Source organism: Micromys minutus (genome assembly GCF_963924665.1).
Source record: "Micromys minutus genome assembly, chromosome: X".
NCBI classification, from domain to species: domain Eukaryota; kingdom Metazoa; phylum Chordata; class Mammalia; order Rodentia; family Muridae; genus Micromys; species Micromys minutus.
Genome location: NC_137970.1, coordinates 23,954,754 through 23,975,121, shown reverse-complemented (window position 1 = coordinate 23,975,121; position 20,368 = coordinate 23,954,754). Strand labels below are relative to the sequence as shown.

The window sequence follows — 20,368 nt, the reverse complement described above, 5'->3', positions numbered from 1 at the left end:
AGATTTTCAAAAAGAAGTTACCAGAAAACATTCCATGGGCCATATCAATATGCGGGAATGATGATAATTACCTGGTAAGTTGTTTATATTTCCACCATTTAAGGAGCAAACGTCTTAACCTGGGTACAGAAACACAAAGATTAGCAGTTATTTGCTACATAGTCACGTTTTAACCATGCATATGAGCAAAAGAGAAATATAATCAGATTGGAAATAGTTCTTACTTCCAGCATCAGAGAATAAGACCCTAATTATATCTATGCCTCTGTCAAAGATACAAACTACCAGAAATCTTACTAGAAATAGCCCAAAGACAGAAACAGCACATTAGGCACCCTTCTCACTGATATAAATATCTAATAGCAGATGGTCTGCCATGTGGTAAATGCACTTGATCACTAATATAGGAATTAGCCAGGCTCCATCAACAATATGTTCACAGGCACTAAGTGCTCTCCTGAAAGAACATGAAAAGAAGTCATGCAGAAACATATCATGATAATGATAAACTCCTACCCATACTCTTGCTAATGACTAACATCAAGGGATACTTCAATTCTACCTTGGATACCTAGATTACTTCTAATTGAATAGCGATTAAAAACTGCTCATAATTTTACACTGTACTTACTATTAGGCTGGCAGGTCAACAGTGCCTAGGAACTCTGATATAATCAACTCTTCAAAATCCACAGGTTCAACCTAAGTTTCCTGGCCATGAAAATCTTATGAAGTCACATTCAATAGGTTTGCAATTGCACAAATGAGGGTTGAAAAGAGGGTTTAGGATCACTACAATTGCTTACCTATGTTCGCAAGCATCACTAGCATCCTTTAAAGCTGCAGTGATGACCCCCTTAGGGGTGGACCAACCCTTTCACTGGGAACACATATCAGATATCCTGCATTGTCAGATATTTACAATATGATTCATAACAGTGGCTAATTATAATTATGAAATAGCAACAAAAATTTATGGTTGGGCGAACAGTATCAAGGGGTTGCAGAATTAGGGAGGTTGAGAACCACTGCTTTATAGTAATTCAAGATTATAGCAACATTCAACTCAATACAAACATTTGTACTCTTGCTGGACTTTTTGAGGCCCTGTGAAGTATTAATCTATAAGAAACACAGTGAGGAAAAGCTCATTCAACACCATTATCATTTGACTTGTGCATATTAAAATCCCAAGTCACGGTATCATTTCTAGATTCATCCCCTCTTATCAGGTATTTGCAGATGCCCATAGGCTGAGCTTAGCAAGGGAACTCTTACTTTTTGACAGGATACCTGTAAAAACTTAATAATCAATATAAAAATAACAGTAAATTACATAATGATAAAAATTAAATTCACAAAGTCTGTCATAATGCATACAATAAAATTAGATAATTTAGTGGGATATTATGAAGGCAAGAGTCTATGAAAAGTATACATGATGAACTCTGGCCCTATTTTACATACAAACAACAGGTGAGATATTCTGACCTGTGTTACAAATAAGCATCTTGAAAATACCATGGTACATATGTCATTCCAAAGGTTTCTGCATCATTGACTGACCTGTGAAAACTTGCAGAATTCAGAGCATGAGAAATCTCCTTATAAGAGATCGCTTACTTCCTGGAAAGATTATCTGCAAAAAAGAACACACTGCATCTCTTGGTGATAAAGCCTGTGAACATAATCTGAACCTGTGAGTATGTTTCTGCCATTATATGTGTAGAAGACATTTCTGGATGGCAAACATAAAAGAATATGTTAACAGGGTTGTTAAGGATACATGTGTGGTTTAATAATAAATGTATAAAAAACAGGGAATGTAAGCCTGTCAGAAACCCTTCTTACATACAAATCTAAGTCAGGTCTTAACATCTCCTCAACTATGAACTATCTAAAATCATCCCAGAAATATGCAGAAATCAATGTGACAGCTCCACTCTTGGCACTAGTCCTCATATACCTAGGGACTGCAACACTTACCTTAGATACCTAAGATCACATGGCTTGTGTGGTGGTGTGATGTCACTACAGCACAAGATAAGCAATACGTTTATACTGTTGGTCAGCAAGAAGTCAATGAAATCTGGAAGTTTTTACTGATAGTAGCAAAGTTTCATTTTTCATTCAACCAAAACCAAAAACAAAACTACAACACTTCATGCTTACATTCAGGGTAATGAGTCCAGAATAACGAAGAAGGGCATACACATTCTTTCAGCTCTTATGAGTTCTACAAAACTAACTGTTTCGGAGCAAAGGACACTAGTTGGGCACTCCCTTCATATCCACGGGAGTATTGAAGATCAGACAATCTTTGTTATGCTATCATTATTTTCTCTTTTACCTCCTTTCTAGCAAGATTTTATCACCCATTCTCTGTATTTTCCCTTAAAAGAGACCAGAGGGGGGGAAATTCTTCAGGATAGAAGTTATTTTACCTGGATCCCTGTTTACCTTTGTCAATGACCACTGAAAAGAGTCACTCACACTCCATCTGAATACTTGTCATGATCAAACATTAAAACAGTGTCAGAGACCCCACTCTTCCTTGACTAATACTCAGAATATTCTATATCATTTTTAAAAAGATGGTTGGAGTACCATTTTTAACTAATCACTAGAAAAATCAAAACATGGTAAAAAGTTAGGGCCATAATAATTACCTACATATATTAACAATGATGTGTTTTATGCTATAGCTTAGCCCATCTAGATGACACTGTCTCAGGATGATGCTTTATGCTAGCTCTGAAAAAAGAAAACACAGTTAAATACCTATTTTGTAGCTGTCTCATTCTATGTGTACACATAGAAATTCAGTAGGCTACTATGTGATTTTAGGATCCATCTATTGTATCTGGAGACTTGACAATCTCACAGAACAGTGACTTTGTATGGTGCATTTAGTCCCTTAAAAGGATACCTACAAGTATCCCATGATCAACATTGCAGTGATGAATTATGTACAGTGGTACCTACCTATAGTCCTGGCACTCAGGAAGGAAATCATGAAGATCAGAAGTTCACGGTAATTTTCATCTACATAGTGAGTTTGAAGACAGCATGGGCTGCACAAGACATTTTCTCAAATTAGAATTTGAAATACTGTAATGATAAGACACAGGAAAACACTGGACCAATGTTTATGTTTCTACCACTATGAGTGTGAAACAAACTTTTATTTGTAAGGTTAAAGTAAACTTTGATGCCTGGCAGTAATACTAGGGATATATTCCTGTTTTAATGACATGTATGCTTAAAAGAGGGAGACATATAAAAACCTAAAACAATGAAATGTAAATCTAAAAATTCTAATGAGTAAATTTGGTGTCATCTAATACCTATGTACTACTCACAAACACAGAGAATTCCTGTGAAAACACTCATGGAATCCAGACTAGAGTATTCTCCTCATTTATTGATACTAAAGACCAATATTCAATGTGCTATCACAACTTTACAACTGTGTCACGTACCTAGTTCTTAGCAAAGTTCGCCCAATAGTGTTCTCTGAAATGCTGTATTCTCTTCAATGGAACCTAAAAAGATGTGCAAAATATATATTTTAAGATATAGTGTGCTAAGACACCCACTGCCCCCATTCCCCATAGCCACTTCAACATTGCTTACATGTTTGTATTGCTTTGAGGGTGACAGCAGTATCAGATGACTCCATTCTTTTTTTTTATTGGGTATCAAAAACATATCCTAAGTGTACTTCCGGGCTGGGTGATATGCAACATTGACAATGAGACATGTTACAATCCATCCTTTAAAATTCACAGGTTGACATTAGTCATCCACCATTTTAAAAAAGTACAGTCTAGGCAGGAACATTGCTCACACCTGTATCTCTGCATTTAGAACAAATGAGTAAAAGAGTCATGGCAAGTTCAATGCAAGTGTGGTCTAGAGAGCAAGCTCCAGCCTACCCAGAGCAGTGCTCCCCAACCTTTGCATTGGGACTTTTTGGGTTGGATGACTTCTACAGTTGTCACCTAAGACCTAAGAAAACACAAATATTTCTCAATTTTTACAGCATCTGTACCAAAATGGGAAAAGTATAAGATTAGCTAATAGGACTCATAAGATGTACATTTGAAAGGAAGATCTCTAATGAGCAAAGGTAGCAATTTCTACTTGTGATCTAATCAAGGTGTTCACTGACTTACCACAAAAAGAACAGATAAGCAGGAAGAGATAAAAACATCACTCTTTGCCGATGACATGATAGTGTACTTGAGTGACCCCAAAAATTCCACCAGAGAACTCCTACAGCTGATGAACAAGTTCAGCAAAGTGGCTGGATACAAAATTAACTCAAACAAATCAGTAGCCTTCCTATAATCAAAGGACAAACATGTGGAGAAAGAAATTAGGGAAAAGGTACCCTTCACAATTGTCACAAAAACTATGAAATACCTTAGTGTGACTCTAACTAAGCAAGTGAAGGACCTGTATGACAAGAACTTCAAACCTCTAAAGAAGGAAATTGAGGAGGATCTCAGAAAATGGAAAGATCTCCCATGCTCATGGATTGGAAAAATCAACATCTTAAAAATGGCCATCTTACCAAAAGCAATCTACAGATTCAATGCAATCCCCATCAAAATTCCAACCCAGTTCTTCATGGAATTGGAAAGATCAATGTGCAATTTCATATGGAATAACAAAAGACCTAGAATAGCGAAATCCATCCTCAACAACAAAAAAAACATCTGCGGGAATCACTATCCCTGACCTCAAGCTCCATTACAAGGCAATTGTGCTGAAAACTGCATGGTACTGGTACAGAAATAGGCATGTGGATCAATGGAATAGAATAGAAGATCCAGAAATGAGCCCTCATGTATATGGTCACCTGATTTTGACAAAGGAGCAGTAAACATTCAATAGAAAAAGGATAGCCTATTCAAAAAATTGTGCTGGTCCAACTGGCACTCAGCATGCAAAAGAATGAAAATAGATCCTATCTTATCTCCTTGTACAAAGCTCAAGTGTAAGTGGATCAAAGATCTCCACATTAAACCAGATACACTGAAACTATTAGATGAGAAAGTAGGGAAAACCTTAGAACACTTAGGAACAGGAGAAAATTTCCTGAACAAAACACCAATGGCTCAAGCTCTAAGGTCAAAGATTAACAAATGGGACTTAATGAGATTGCAAAGTTTCTGTAAGGCTAAGGACATCGTCAAGAAAACAAAACGGCAACCAACAGAATGGGAAAAGATCTTTACCAACACCACATCAGATAGAGGCCTAATATCCAAGGTGTACAAGGAAGTCAAAAAGCTAGATACCAGAGAATCAAATAACCCTATTAAAAAATGGGGTACAGAGCTAAACAAAACATTTTCAGTTGAGGAACACCGAATGGCCGAGAAACATCTGAGGAAGTGCTCCACATCCTTAGCCATCAGGGAAATGCAAATCAAAACAACCCTGAGATTCCACCTCACACCAGTCAGATTGGCCAAGATCCAAAACTCAGATGACAGCAGATGCTGGCGAGGCTGCGGAGAAAGAGCAACACTTCTCTACTGTTGGTGGGGTTGCAAGCTAATGCAACCACTCTGGAAATCAGTCTGGTGATACCTCAGAAAATTGGATATAGTACTACCTGAAGACCCAGCTATTCCACTTCTGGGCATATACCCCAGAGACACTTCAATACACAACAAAGATATATGCACCACAATGTTCATAGCGTCTCTATTTATAATAGCCAGAAGCTGGAAGGAACCCAGATGTCCTTCAGAAGATGAATGGATACAAAAATTGTGGTACATATACACAATGGAATACTACTCAGCCACCAGAAACAATGACTTAACCAAATTCTTAAGTAAATGGCTGCATCTAGAGAATATCATCCTGAGTGAGATAACCCAGTCACAAAAGAACAGACATAATATGCAATCACTGATAGTGGGATGCTAACCCCAGAGGCTTGCACTCCCCCAGAAACAACTCACAGACTGTATGAAGCCAAGAAATAAAGAAAACAAAACAAAACAAAAAAATATTTACAAAACAAGAAAACTTTAACTATTTCCATGTTACATTTTGTTTTACATGTACTTTATGCTCATTGTAACTATTAAGTTTTCAAGGCATACTATCAAACCTTGAAAAAAATCAAGTACTGACTAAAAAATATATTCATATAGTTTTATGTAAAAATTATGTTAAAATCTGAAAAAAGTACTGACAAAAATGTATAATTTTAAGCAAAAAATGTTTAAAATCTGTACATTTATCTTTGTTTTGTAAAATAAAGTTGTTTTTTTTTTTTTAAAAAAATAAGTAGACAAAACTCATTAACTGGCAGGCCTGACACAAGGAAACAAAGACAGATGAAACATAAAGACAGATAAAAACTGCAAAAAAAAAAAAAAAAAAAAAAAAAAAAAAAAAAAAAACAGATAAGCAACAGCTTAGATATATTTTGTATGCATATTGAAGATCAGATATTCTGCAGTATGTTATATCTGCAGTTCAACTCACCAGTAAAGACATAATGGTAAATTTTTTAAATAGTGATGTTTTCTTAAAAGGAATCTGAAAAAAATATAAATTAGGATTGAGAACATAGCTTACTCTTCCAGGGCACCTATTCATTCCCTTGTCCTACTGTCATGACTGATAAGTATTCCAAATTTATTGGAAGAGCTAGATTAACTTCAGGAGAGTCTATTCTTTTTTGTTAGAGGTTCTGTTAATTATACTATGTTTATTGATGGCTTGGTGGTTCATAAAAATGACAATGAACCAGTATGCAACCAATGCCTCAAAAATTCATGGATTCAACATGAATCTTCATGCAATATAAAAACATAATATTATCAACAAGATTGACATTGACAACTCTACCTTCTTTCCTTCTAAAAAATATTTGAAGTAAATTCACATCTATTTACATTTATTATTGAAATAGATTTACACCACTTTTGAAATAGACATCACCTTTGAAAATATTATTTGAAACAGATTTATGTCACCTTTCCCACCTTTTTCTCCCAGCCCCTTCCCAGCTACCTTCTGTCTATTCCCTCTCACGCCCCCATCCTACTCTTGAGTTGATATTCTTATTACTACTACATATATATGTATGTATTTTACTCACAAATGCCTATATATCTACATATGCAGAGTCTGCTTTTGTGGTTCATGTGTAAAATGTTTCAAGGCTAACCACTCTACAATGGACAACAATTAAGGCGTGAATCCCTGGGAGACACTAATTCTTCTCAGCTTGCAGACCTTTGTCTAGGGGTACTAGTCCATAAAAATTTCTTCCTTACACATTATTGTGTTCAGTGATATTGCCATTGTTATGGTTTTGTTTATGCAGCCATTACTAGGAAGCACTGTTTTACAGAAGATTACAGAAGATTTCCTGGTATTCTGACTCAAATCTTTCTGCATGCCTCTTCCATGATGTCCTTTGAGCCGCAGATGCAGGATCTGTGATGTAGATGTATCTATTGGGGTTGAACTCTACAATTTCTTGATCTCTATGTTGTTTCCGGTTGGGGTTCTCTATAATGATCTCCATTTGCTATAAAGAGAGGCTTGATTAAGAAGGTGTAGTAGCTACATTTGTCTGTGCATATAACAATAAGATTTAAAGTATAGTAAGGTCATAATCACTCTCAGATCTCTTCCACCCACTTCTTCCAACACCTGATCCCCATTCCTGTTCCCTTCCTCACCCCCTTTTCCCACAAGGTTCAGTCCCTCCATTCATCTCTGATGTCTTATTTTATTTACCCTTCTGAGTGACAGTCACACATCCTCCCTTGGGCCCTCCTTATTACTTAGTTTCTTTGGGTCTATAGATTGTAGCATGGTTATGCTATACTTTACGGCTAATATCTCCACTTATGAGTACATATCATGTGTGTCTTTCTGGGTCTGAGTTACCTCACTCAGGATAATATTCTGTAGTTCCATCCATTTGCCTGCAACTTCATGTCTTTGTTTTAATAGCTGAATATTATTCCATTGCACAGATGTACATTTTCTTTTTCAATTCTTAGTTCAGGAACATCTAGGTTGTTTCCAGTTTTGATTTTCACTGAACCACAACATCTATATATTCATATTTTATTTTTTGCTGAAAACACTCATTGAAGATATAGCTGAAAATAAATATGGTTCTAACAAATGAATGTGGTATCATTACATACCTGTATAATAGTCAAAACTCTCACAGGACACCTACCAAAACAAGACAATATGGGATTATACACAAGTGTCATCTGCCTGGATACTGAGGAGCCTTAGGTCCACTCTGTGTTATGATACCTGGATTACTTACCTGGCTATCAGTAATATCTGCTAATGAGATTTTCAGTTACCTTTGAATGCATTTAAAGAGTATGAAAAACAAAAAACCATGAAAATGTGTTTCAGTGTTTCAGATTATAGCCCTACAAGACACATACCCACTTCTTTGCCCATAAACATTAAGAGACACTCTAACTACATATAAAGTGGATAAACCCAAGGTTTACAATATTCTTGGGAGAGCTACTAGGCTTGGAGTTCCATAACAGTAAACCAGTATATCACCAATCCCCTAACAATAAAGTTCAGTATGGATTGTTTTCTACTATATGAAAAAGTATGCTTCCCCAGCCATCGTAACTGCTGAGGGCTTCATCATTTCTTACCTGAGCAGAAGCAAGAAAAGCATGGTGCTGAGAAAAGAACTCAGAGTACTTACCTGGATTTTAGATACGCTCTACCTGGCATTCGGTGTCTTGCTCTATCTCTGTAAAACCTATTTTGGAGAACTATGTTGTGTAAGCTTCATTCTATCTACATACTTGAAAATTCATAAGGAAACTGCATCATTTCAAGATCCATTTATACTATCTGGAATCTGACCCCCTATAACAAAACCTTGAGATATAATTTTTAATATCCGGAAAGAGTTCTGCCCAAAATTCTACTGTAAAAAGTATAGTAACTGGCACTAGAAAATTATTTGTGCACCGGCTGAAGCTAGTACCATTACACGCATTAAATATACACAATTAGTTCTTTTTTAAATTAAAAAAATTTTTTTTACAATTAGTTCTTAATATTATAAAACTAATACTCAGTTAAAAAGATTAATGAAGATACTATTTAAATCACATACAAGAGGGTGGAATAAAAAGGTTTCCAAAATATTATACCATGGCACATTTTAAAATAAAGAGTGTTAATGAATGAATACAATACCATTTTGTACCTGTTCGCTAGTAAAGGCCAGATAGAATACCTATAAAAATATGGCAACATCAGATTAGTGACACACTACCTGATCTTGCAGGATGCTAACAGAGTGCTGATGGACAATGTGCCATAGCCCTTCCATCACTTACCTGATAACAGCTGTTTATTATCAGGATTCAATCAACAATCCTTTATCAGGATTCAATCAACAATTCTTTCTGGATTATTCTGCTATTTTGAACAGAAATAATAACATGGAAAACTATGTTTCAGAATATAACTGAGACACCAGGCTATAATGGTCTACAAACATTGTTGAGGAATAATTAAAGCATACCTTAATTCTTGGATTAATTCTAGGCCAAGAGCATCATCCAGAGTGAGCACTTGTTGCAACTGGACACCAATAGAACATCCACTGACTAACGCTGGGCTAGCAGTGACAAGGGATTAGTATCAAATCAAATTCATTATTCTCGGTTCAATATAAATGTATCACTAAAATTAAAAAACTCATGGCTATTAAGACTGTCAATAGTTTTAAAAGAAAACTATAATAAGAAGAAATTTTAGGGACACCATTATCACTCATTTATGTGTATGGAGATTAGCTTTCCACATGAGTACTTACCTACATATAAGCAATGTTCCACTTGAATGCCTTTAGTAGCTTACTGAGATGGATCGGCCTGCCACTGAAAGACATACTAAGGAACACTTACTAAATGTATGAGTGCCATTTCTACAAATACTGCACTTGAAATAGTCTATACTGGGTTGGGCTGACTTTCTTACTTACCTGACTTATAGCATTTTCATTGTATCACTGTATTCTCTTGAATAGAAACAGATATTAAAATTTTGTTTCAGGTTAAGCCTGTTCTAACATACCTGTATATTCTCTTGACCATGATGTATGGCTATCAGACACTTCACTTATATTTGAATGTTTGTTTGAATTAATTCAAAGTTAACAATATTCATTTTTTCTGGATTAGACAACTGTAAAATAAAGCTCAATTTCACTGCTAGCTCGGAGTTCCAAAAAATAATTTATCCACAATAAAATTACTCAGTCTTCCTAAGTGAAACAAGTTTTTTTTTTTTTTTTTTTTTTTTTTTGATATATCATGAAAGCGTAAATCCATAGTTTCTTGAATTTTTATGGATGTGAATGGTTCTTCCCTGAACTGTAGGAGCAAAGGCTTGTTAATTGTATGATCATTTTCCTTATAAAGGACAATCAGATGGCTTTTGTCATGATTCAGGCTCACATCAGCACTTAGCTCAATACCTGCTACATACCTTAGGTATGGTAGCCATCATATCTTGACAGGTACCTGAGAAACAAATTGTGGAAAATTCATTTAATATACTTTTGGCTTAACTAGGACACTGACAGAGTTTCTTGGTCTTTTGAGTCATTTCATGAGATGTAAAAATGAGTTCTGAATCCTGATGTGAAGGCCTTAGAAAGAGATCTTTTTCTCTAGAAATTTGCTAAAGTTCTATGGTCAATTTTTTTGTGATATACAGTAAATCCATTACTTAAACTAAGTATAAAGAAATTATCATAACCTAAGAATATATAAATTGCATAGTCTCGTGATTACCAATGTTGTTAACAACAAGCTATTTTATTAATTGAATGTTATAATATTGAACATAAATTTGACCTAATGGTCTTGCAAACATCTTTCCATCAATATTTTTAACATAGAGCCTCTAGTGAGTTAATGTCATGAGATCACAACAGGTTAGGAAAGAATTTAATGGGGTAGCTGCTGAAAACAAAGAGGTAGGATTGTTTTGGGGATCCCACCCAAGTCTTACCTAGAAATGTGAAGATTCATCAGTCTGTATTGAAGTGCCTTTCTTAAAATTCCTCAGTAGCAAGAGTCTGTTCATGACTACTATTACGTTTATTGTGACCTTGTAACTGTAAGAACCTTAGTAAATCCATGTGAGATGTGCATGCAGGACACATCTTTTTAAATACATACATACATACATACATACATATATATATATATATATATATATATATATATATATATATATATATAATATTTATTTATCCTGTGTATGGAAATGTCAGATGATAAATTGGGGAAGTCAGTTCTCACTTTCTGCTCTGTGGGTCCCAGGAGAAATCTTAAATTTTAGCTGTGGTAGCAACTGAAACTGAGGTCTTTTACTGTCTCAATGGCATTCTATATAAATGAAATGTGCAGAGCACATAAATCTAGAAAGATCAGTAGTTCTCAGAGGCTAAGAACAAGGGATGACTTTTGAGGTTTCTTCTGGGATGGTGAGAATAGTTTGCAATTAAGTAAGATTGTTTTTTATGTATTAGTTTCTTCCAACAACCTGTTTTACATGCTATAACACATATGATCCTCTCAGAAAAATGCTCTGGTGCACATATTCAATTCCAGGGCAGAAAAATTCCCTTAAAGTCAAGGTCAACCTGGGTTACAGTGTAGGACTGTCTCAAAACAGACAAACAGAGTCACAAAGAAGACATGTCTATGTGCATGCAGCCAGTCACAAAATAATAACCGCTATCTATACATGGTTATTATTCCATGGCTTACAACAATCTGCAGGCCCCTCAACAATTCAATCATTTAATAGTATAAATGAGTGTTTGGTCTGCATATGTCTATGCACCACTTGCATGATTGTGGAGGCAAGAAGCAGATGCTGGATCCTTTAGAAGTAGTTGTGAACATTCCTTGCAAGAGCATCTCCCCAGCACCTAAATACACACACACACACACACACACACACACACACACACACACACACACACACACACACACACACACACACACACACAGTATTCAAGCACACAAAGCCATTCAGCTAAGCATGGCAGCTCATGCCTGCAATCCTAACATTCTGAAGGTTGAGGCAGGGGGATGAATGTAAGGCCAGGCTTAGCTACAATGTTAAGTTTCAGGAAAGGCTTAGCTATCTAAGACCTTATCTCAAAGTCATGAGAGAATAAAAATATCTTAGTGAGTGATAGTTTATGACAGATACCCTATCATTATTCTAGTACTTTCTGTTCTACCCACAAAAGGGCTTTCCTGAACCTCTCAGGACAAATTTTACCTTTTGTTTCTCTCTCCTGGATTTCCCGCTTCCTCTTAGCTTGCACACTAAGCAGCCTTCTGCTCTTGACGGCACGAATCATGTCATCTGCTTCCACTTCCCCTGGTTCAATCCTGGCAATTTCCTTTTTCCTATCCGCTTTGCCTAGCACGTTCTCCTCTTTGCCATTCTCTTTATCTCTGGCTTCCATCTCCTTCCACTTTTGCTTCTCTGCTCTCTTCTTATCATTCTCCTCCTTCAGCACAGTCACTCCTTCCACAAATTTGCAGACGTCTGCTGTCCTGTCTCCATGAGGACACATCATCTTTATGAAAAGTGAAATAAGTTCCTTCCATCATCACAGTACCTTTAAAACTACCCGTAAATTTCTAAAACTTCAAAGATATCACAACTGCTATTGACCCCATGATCGCTTGATTAGAAAACATGTGTCAGCTTGGTAAAAGTTCATTATTTCATTTTTTGTTGCCTGCCACAGCCCCTTTTCACTGCTCAGGTACATTACACAATTATGTCCAAAGTAAAATATATGAAAACAATGTAATGGCAATCATAATTGGGGACACATCTTTCATAGGACTCTGGAAAATCTCATGGACATTAACGTTTAAGTTAGTACTTAGAGAGGATCTTCAAAGTTCCACATAAATTTCAGACTTTTAGGTCTTCCTTAGAAACATACAAAATAGCTTGGTCAATACAGTGTCTTGTCACAGACAAGTCTTCTCTGATCACATGACCTAGAGATATGCATATCTAACAATTTTAGGTAACATCTTACATGAAGACCTACAAATATCCTGAAAAATATTGTTTGGGACTCATTGTTTTTTACCTGGGTAATTAAAAATATGTTATTACTAAAATCACTATATACCAATAATTTCTTATTAGGATAGCTGCCATCTTCATCATGGTCATCCACTTTTAGAAACAGTGTCATAACTCTGCTATTTAACTGGAAAATCAGTTATGTCTAGGAGTTAAGTAAACAATAATCTTTTTGCCAGATCACTGAAAATCCCATAGTCATTTGTGTGGTTAGGGTTACTATGACCCCTGAAAAAAATTAAAATAACATGTTCACAAACAGAATAAGGTATATCATCAACCGTCAACTCCAATTGGTCTGAGAATTTTCAATCTTAATATTCTAGGTTGGACTACCATCTTCACTTACCTAGATACCCACAAAATAACATAGTTACTTGTATGCTTAGGGAAGTTGTTTTTTTCTTAGTTTTAAATTTCAGTACACATTTAATACCTATGTAGCAGCATTTTTACTTTCTCATCTAGTTATTTACATTATTATTTACAGTGTTCAGCCAATGTTACCATGGTTAAGGACTCTCTCCTCTATTGCCTGGATTGTTTCATAATGTCTCCATCACTACAATAATAAAGACGCAATTCTATTTTAATCAAATACCTACCAAATCCTCTGGCCTCTATATTTCTAGAGTCATTTAAAGTTCTTTATGCTCTGACTTTGGGGGCCCTCACCAGATTCGATCATCCCTTTCCTTTCCCTTTTGTCTTTGAAATGGTGAACATTCTAAGCAGTTACATTCCCTTACATTCTTGTTCGGTTTCCTGGTTCTAGGAATTAAAGTGATAAAACAAGACTTCATTATCTAATGAGGGTTGAATATTGATATATCTCTGAAAAAACTCAGGATTCAATGACCTTGAAATGGGCTATGATTGGAATAGGTACGCTATGGCAGTTGATGAATGCCACAAGGAGGACATTCATTTTAGGAGAGCTAAGCACTACAGATTTATCAGAATATAGCAAGTAATATGTGAGGGGACAGAAGTATTACTAAATAAGGACAACTGAATTTTTAGTTTTTATGAGAAAATGATAGGACTATGTGGGTGAAAATGTATTGATTTACTTTGTACATGCCTAAAAATATATTATTTTTCAAAATTGTTGTACTCACTAACAATTCTGAGGTTGCAGAAGATGCTTCAGTGGTTAAGAGCTCTTGCTGTCCTTGTAGAGGACCAGAGTTTGGTTCCCAGCACCCATACCAGGTGACTCACAGCCACTGGTATTATCTTCAGCTCCAGGTCCTACGACAGTATTTTATGGCCTCCATAGGCTCTGGCACTCACGTATACATTTTCTCCCCTGTGCAAAATTGATAACAAGTTATAATAAACATTCAGTTTATTAGAAGTGCTAGCAGAATTTATTAGGTTGTAAGTACAGAACTCCCGAGATTGATAATTACTATTTTGTTGCATATAAAAATTGAGATCTCCTGAAACAATAACAAAATTCCAAGACTCACTCATTTATCCCATCAACAGATACAAACAGCTACTTCACTATTTATTTTTAAAATGATATTCTACTATATTAGTCACTGAAAAGACACAATGGCTATCTTAGCTACGTTATTATTGATGTAAGACATTATAACCAGAAAAATTTTTATGAAGGGAACATTTAATTGGGACTGGCTTACAGTTCAGAGGTTTAGTCCATTATCATTATGGTGGTGAACATGGTGGTTATATAAACAGACATGGTGCTGGAGAGGTAGCTGAGAAGTCTATATCTACATCATCAGGCAGAAGGAAGAAAGTGGTAAACTGAGCCTGGCTTGAGCATCAGAGACCTCAAAGCCCACCCCAAGTGACTTGCACCCTCCCAACAAATCCACACCTACTCCAACAAGGTCACACCTCCTAATAGTGTTATTCCCTGGTGACCAAACGCATTAGTCTATGGGGGGGGGGCATTCCTACTCAAACTACCACAATGACCATGACAACTCTTATAAAAGAAAGCAGTTAATTGAAGTTGACTTACAGTTTGGAGGTTTGATCCATTATCATCTTGGCAGGAAGCATGGTAGCCTACAGATAGACTTGGTGCTGGAGAAATAGCTGAGGTGATATCTTCAAATAGCAGAAAGTGAGAGAGTTACTGGGACTGCTTTGAGCTTCTGATACTGTGAAACGCCACCTCCCAGTGACACACTTCTTTCAACAAGGGCACACCCACTCCCAAGAGGGCCACACCTCATAATATCTCTCAACTACTGCCACTCTCTAATGCCCAAGCACACAAATGTATGAATTTATGGGGACCATTCCCATCAAACCACCACAGTTATCACAAATACTACTTCCCTAGTTTATAGAAATACTGATAATATGATAATGAAGATTTGTCTCATGTGACCTATGTTTTTATCTCATACTCTGAACCTATAAAATGTACTTCAGAAACTGCTCTATAAACTCATTTTTTTAAAAGAAAAGAAGGGGACATGCCAGCAATATTACCAAGTGTAACGGCATGCTGCTGATAGTCTCCTCTCTGAAGAAATGGAAGAAAGAAGTTTTAGCGTTCAAGTCAATATATATAAGTTTGAGATCAGATTGAGCTACATGAGACGCTGACCTGCTTGGTATTTGTCAGCTTGACAGAAGTCTAGCATATGAGAGGACGGCACAATTGAGAAAATTCCTTCATAAGACAGGCTTATAGGCAAGTTGGTAGGCCATTTATTTTTAAATTCGTGGTTGATGTGGAGCCTCCATCTCACTGTGGGTGATACCATCAAAAGGCAGGTGGTCTTAGGTTCTATAAGAAAGCATACTGAGGTAGCCATAAGGAACAAGACAGAATGCAACAGTCATCCATAACTCCTGCTTCAGTTCCTCCATCCAGGTTATTCCTAACTTCTTTTAATGCTGGACTTTGTTTTGGAAATACAATCTGAAATAAACCTTTCTCTGAAATAGGAAAAAATATATCAGATTTTTCAAAGAAAATGAAAAAAAATGGTATCTCTATGCACATATTTTTTATTTAGCAGATTTTTTTAAAGTCCAAGAATTGTTGTTTATTTTTCATGATGGTAGACTATTTGTTGTTTTCTTGCATTTTGATATCTAAATAAAGTTATGTAAATATCGTATCAATTACATTTACTGCTTCTGTGACAAGATATCTAACAAGAAAGAAGAGATGAGGAATGTCCACTAGAGTTTAAGAGAATAAACTACAGAAACTTTTTCTATAGGTTATACAACATCTATAGGAAAGGTAAAGAAAAACTTAAATCAATTTCTCTTCTAGTTCTGACTCATATTGTTCTTTTTTCCTTTTATCAATCTCAATGCCAGATTTTCTTCTAGGATGTGATAACAAACTTGGGAGACCAACTTCTTTAGGTTTCATTTGGTCTGGTAACAGTGTTGTCTGCTTACTAGGGGCAATAGGTACCAAGTTCCAAGGGTTAACAAAAGATCACCCTTCCAAAATTATAGTCTTCCTAGTGTGCATTTTGCATAAGAGAAAATAATAATTATACAACATGACTCCAATTAAGTGCAAAGGCAAAAATTTTAGAAATGGCCTTGGCAGAAGGAAGAAAGAATCTTGGGAGCTGCTGCCCTGCAGATGGGGTTTACAGAGGTTTTCCCACTTGCTGCTGATAGCAGTCTCACCAGACAACTTCATTCCTGTCCAATAAAGCAGTCAAAATACAATAGGATGTTACTTTGAAGATTATTCTTCCCCTTTCCATTAAGAACTGAAATATATATCATATCCAAATTATAACCTATAAAATAATCTACAGAGGAACATTATAAAACATTCTTAACTGCCAGAAATAACTGTAGTGATGAAAAGACAAAGAATGCAGGGACAAGTTAGCAATCAGATGTTAACTGCTACCTGCTTAGAGCCTGAGCCAGTGACTTGGGATGCTCTGTGAAGCACTGCTAGTTGTCAGGCTAGATGTGGCTCAATGAATAAGCACCCACTACTTTTCCAGAGAACCTGACTTTGATTCTTAACTCTCATATAGGGCAACTCATACTTGTCTGATAGTCCAGCTCCAGGGGATACAATGTTCTCCTATATATTACCCAAAGTACACACCTACACACACACACACACACACACACACACACACACACACACACATGAATATAAATGAAATCTTAAATCTATTATCTACTAGTTCCAATAGATTTCTATTCATAGGGAGCAAAAGTGCTTCAGAGTCAACCGTTCTCTTTATAGAACACCTTATTCCCTGATTTGGGCTCCCTGGTCTCTACTGTCTGATAATGTCTTGGCTTTTGCTTCTAACATCACTTAAGGAGGAAATATTGCTCTCAAAATTAGGTATTAACTCCATGCAACCTGTCATATCCAATCTTTGGGGAAGGTGAAAAGGTGAAGTTTCTCCAAACTCATCTAGAGAATTAACAGTCTTGTACTTTGGGATCTTGTATCATCCCCAAGTCTGAAAATTACCTCAGCTCTTTTGAGGTCCTATATTGACATGCTCTTCCTCCAAACAGGTCTCTTACTATGTCCAGCGACTCATTATCTACTCCAGCATAAAACAAGGAGCTAAGAAATTATGTCTATTTTTAAAATTCTGCCAACAGGATAAAAGGCCACTTTAAGGTGTCTAGATCATATAGGAGTCACCTTTGATTCATATGCCCAGAATTAAGACTATTTTGCCCCCAAAGCACAAAAGACTTCATCTGTGAACCTCTTGGAGATTTATCTCTTCTGTGACATCAGGTGAAATCCATCCACAGACACCTTCAAATCAATGAGTACCCAAGGTTCTTTCACTTGAATTTTTGCATTTTATGACTTAATTTTAGGATCTGTTTCTTCATCTTCCACCCCTGCCCCCTCAATGTCCTACAACACCAAACTTTGCTTGGATAATTTGTCTTAAATATGTTTCTCCATGGTCATCTAAAACGATTCTTGGACCAAGGTCATCACTTACCTGGAGTTAGGATCTTCTTTATTCCTCTAGAAAAAAAAAATTAAAGGTAGTCATGAGTTCCAGCTGCAGTGAGACTAACTCAAAGATCAAGGCAGTGAGATTAAGGAAGATACTGGTATCAACCTCTCTCTACCTGTCACAACATGTATCTAAGCATATATACATGACAAATAACCACAGAATACTATTAGTTTATTTCCTATCTGTAACATACAACTCCCTCTTTACTATTAATTCATGGATATTTCAGCAGTCAGTTTATACTCTGTAGAGCATAAGTTTTCATATGTCTTTATCACAGAACTACATATTTAAACATTTTTATTGTGTGTCAGCATTCTCTATATAGGAAAACATGAAAGAGAAGAAAAAGTACCAGTTGAAGTGGACATTTCTGGTTTCTTTGGAGAGTCAGTTGTGCCATGTGATGTTTTTCTGGAAACTGTCTTATGAAACGATGTGTTGTCTGAGAACAGATACTGGATTTTTCTGGAAGCAGTCTGGAAAACGGGCATGTGATGTTTTTTTACAAGAGGGGATGCTTGAGAGAACACGAGGCATTTGAAAGGGTTACAAATACAACCCAACAGACAGTGGATAATGCTGTGTGTGGTATTGGTACACCTTGCCACTCATTGCTAGTCATTGTTTGTCATGACTTTAAAGAGAGAAACCCAAAGAACTTCTGACGGTGTTCTAGAGGCTTCTTGCTGCTCCCACTGACTGGCCAAGTGACAGTTTCAAGGTTTCTTCTGGATTGAATTGCTGATGCAGTTTTATGAATGGTGTTTGCAAATAGAATGAGTTACCATAGCTGATTTGTGTGAACTGAACTGCTGCTATCCTGACAATGCAGATTGCATTTGCTCCAAAGAACCATTTCGAAACAGGTTCACATCCTCCTTTGCATTATTAACCATTCCTATCCACTACCTCTGGAGAGTGGTGAGCAACAAGGGAGATAAAAGCATTTAAGTACACTTATTTTAAGTAGGTTTTAAAAATATGAGCTTACAAGCTGTAGTGGTTAATATTGACTATTAGCCTGACAGAATATGGAATCATTATTGAGAAAAGCCTCTGAACATGTCTGTGAGGGTTTTGCTTAATTAGGTTAATTGAGGTAGGAAGACTTACTCTAACTGGTGGTGGCACCATGGCATGAAATTTGTGTTCTTGTGTGTGTGTGTGTGTGTGTGTGTGTGTTGGGGGTGTGTGTGTCAGACACTATAAAAAGGCAAAAGTTGAGTATGAACATTGATTCCTCACTGCTTCCTAACTATTAACATTGACCAACTGACCCCGCCCAATTCCTACAGTACACTAGTGAGCTGGGAAGGCAGACACTCAAATGTCTCATGAGCTCTCATTCTTTAAATGTCATTACATACATCCTGCCCTGTCCTGGAGCTCCCTCTGTCTTTTCTCACACTTGCACTGCTCTGTCACAAACAATTCATGGTGAGAGGTGTTTTCAATGTTCCTGCCAACTGTCTTCTTTGAAATATTAGGGTTGATGTCACTTTTTCCACACCTCTACTCTCCTGCCACAAGTCAGCTAATGGGGGTTTAGGGACAGGTCTTAACAAAACACTTACAGGCTGCTTTTACTAAAAAGCATTGACTCAATTGACCAACCACATGACAACTAGAAGCAATATTAAAAAAGACTGGCATTTTTGTCTTCATTTTGTGTCTGTCTCTTTGGCTTTATCAAAAAGCAGAAGTCATTGCCTTAAATTTGGTGCCAACTTGGGTTCCAGAAGTAAAGAAACTCAAGAAGGCAGACTCCCGTAGGTAAGCACAGTTACTTTGATAATGAGGCTCCACTTGGAGCACCAACAATTATATTTTAGAAATAAAATTGATCTTATAATTAGAGTTACAAGGTCTTTCAGATCATCTTCAAAACCAGGACAGAGACAGTGGTCCGCTAAGCCACACCTTCACCAGCATGACTCAGACTCACAATCTTGCCGTTTGTTTACGCCAAACTATCTGTCAGTGGTCCAAAGGTCAATGTGTGGACCTCTCTATTTGTCCATCTTCCAAATAGAGCATCATTGAACAAATCCCCTCTGCCTGCTTTCACCATTGCCCAACTCTTCAGTTATCATTCTGGGATGAGTAGCTGGGCCTAGTCTGTTCCTGCTGCTGACTATAGGCTTTTATCTTAAAATCTGATAATATAGCTGGCTTAAAATAGAAAGATGTCG

General features: G+C 36.5%; 1 pseudogene across 1 annotated transcript in view; it reads right to left on the bottom strand.

Moving 5' to 3' along the window:
• LOC308414830 (heat shock protein HSP 90-beta-like) overlaps nt 1–12,661 on the bottom strand; it is a 108,764-nt pseudogene extending 96,103 nt beyond the window's left edge. Inside the window, exons 1-3 of the transcript in view lie at nt 12,358–12,661; nt 10,543–10,577; nt 8,202–8,232 (exon numbers count right to left, since the gene is read on the bottom strand). The product of the transcript in view is annotated as a heat shock protein HSP 90-beta-like (transcript). The remainder of the gene's footprint in view (nt 1–8,201; nt 8,233–10,542; nt 10,578–12,357) is intronic.
• Nucleotides 12,662–20,368: the final 7,707 nt, after the last annotated feature.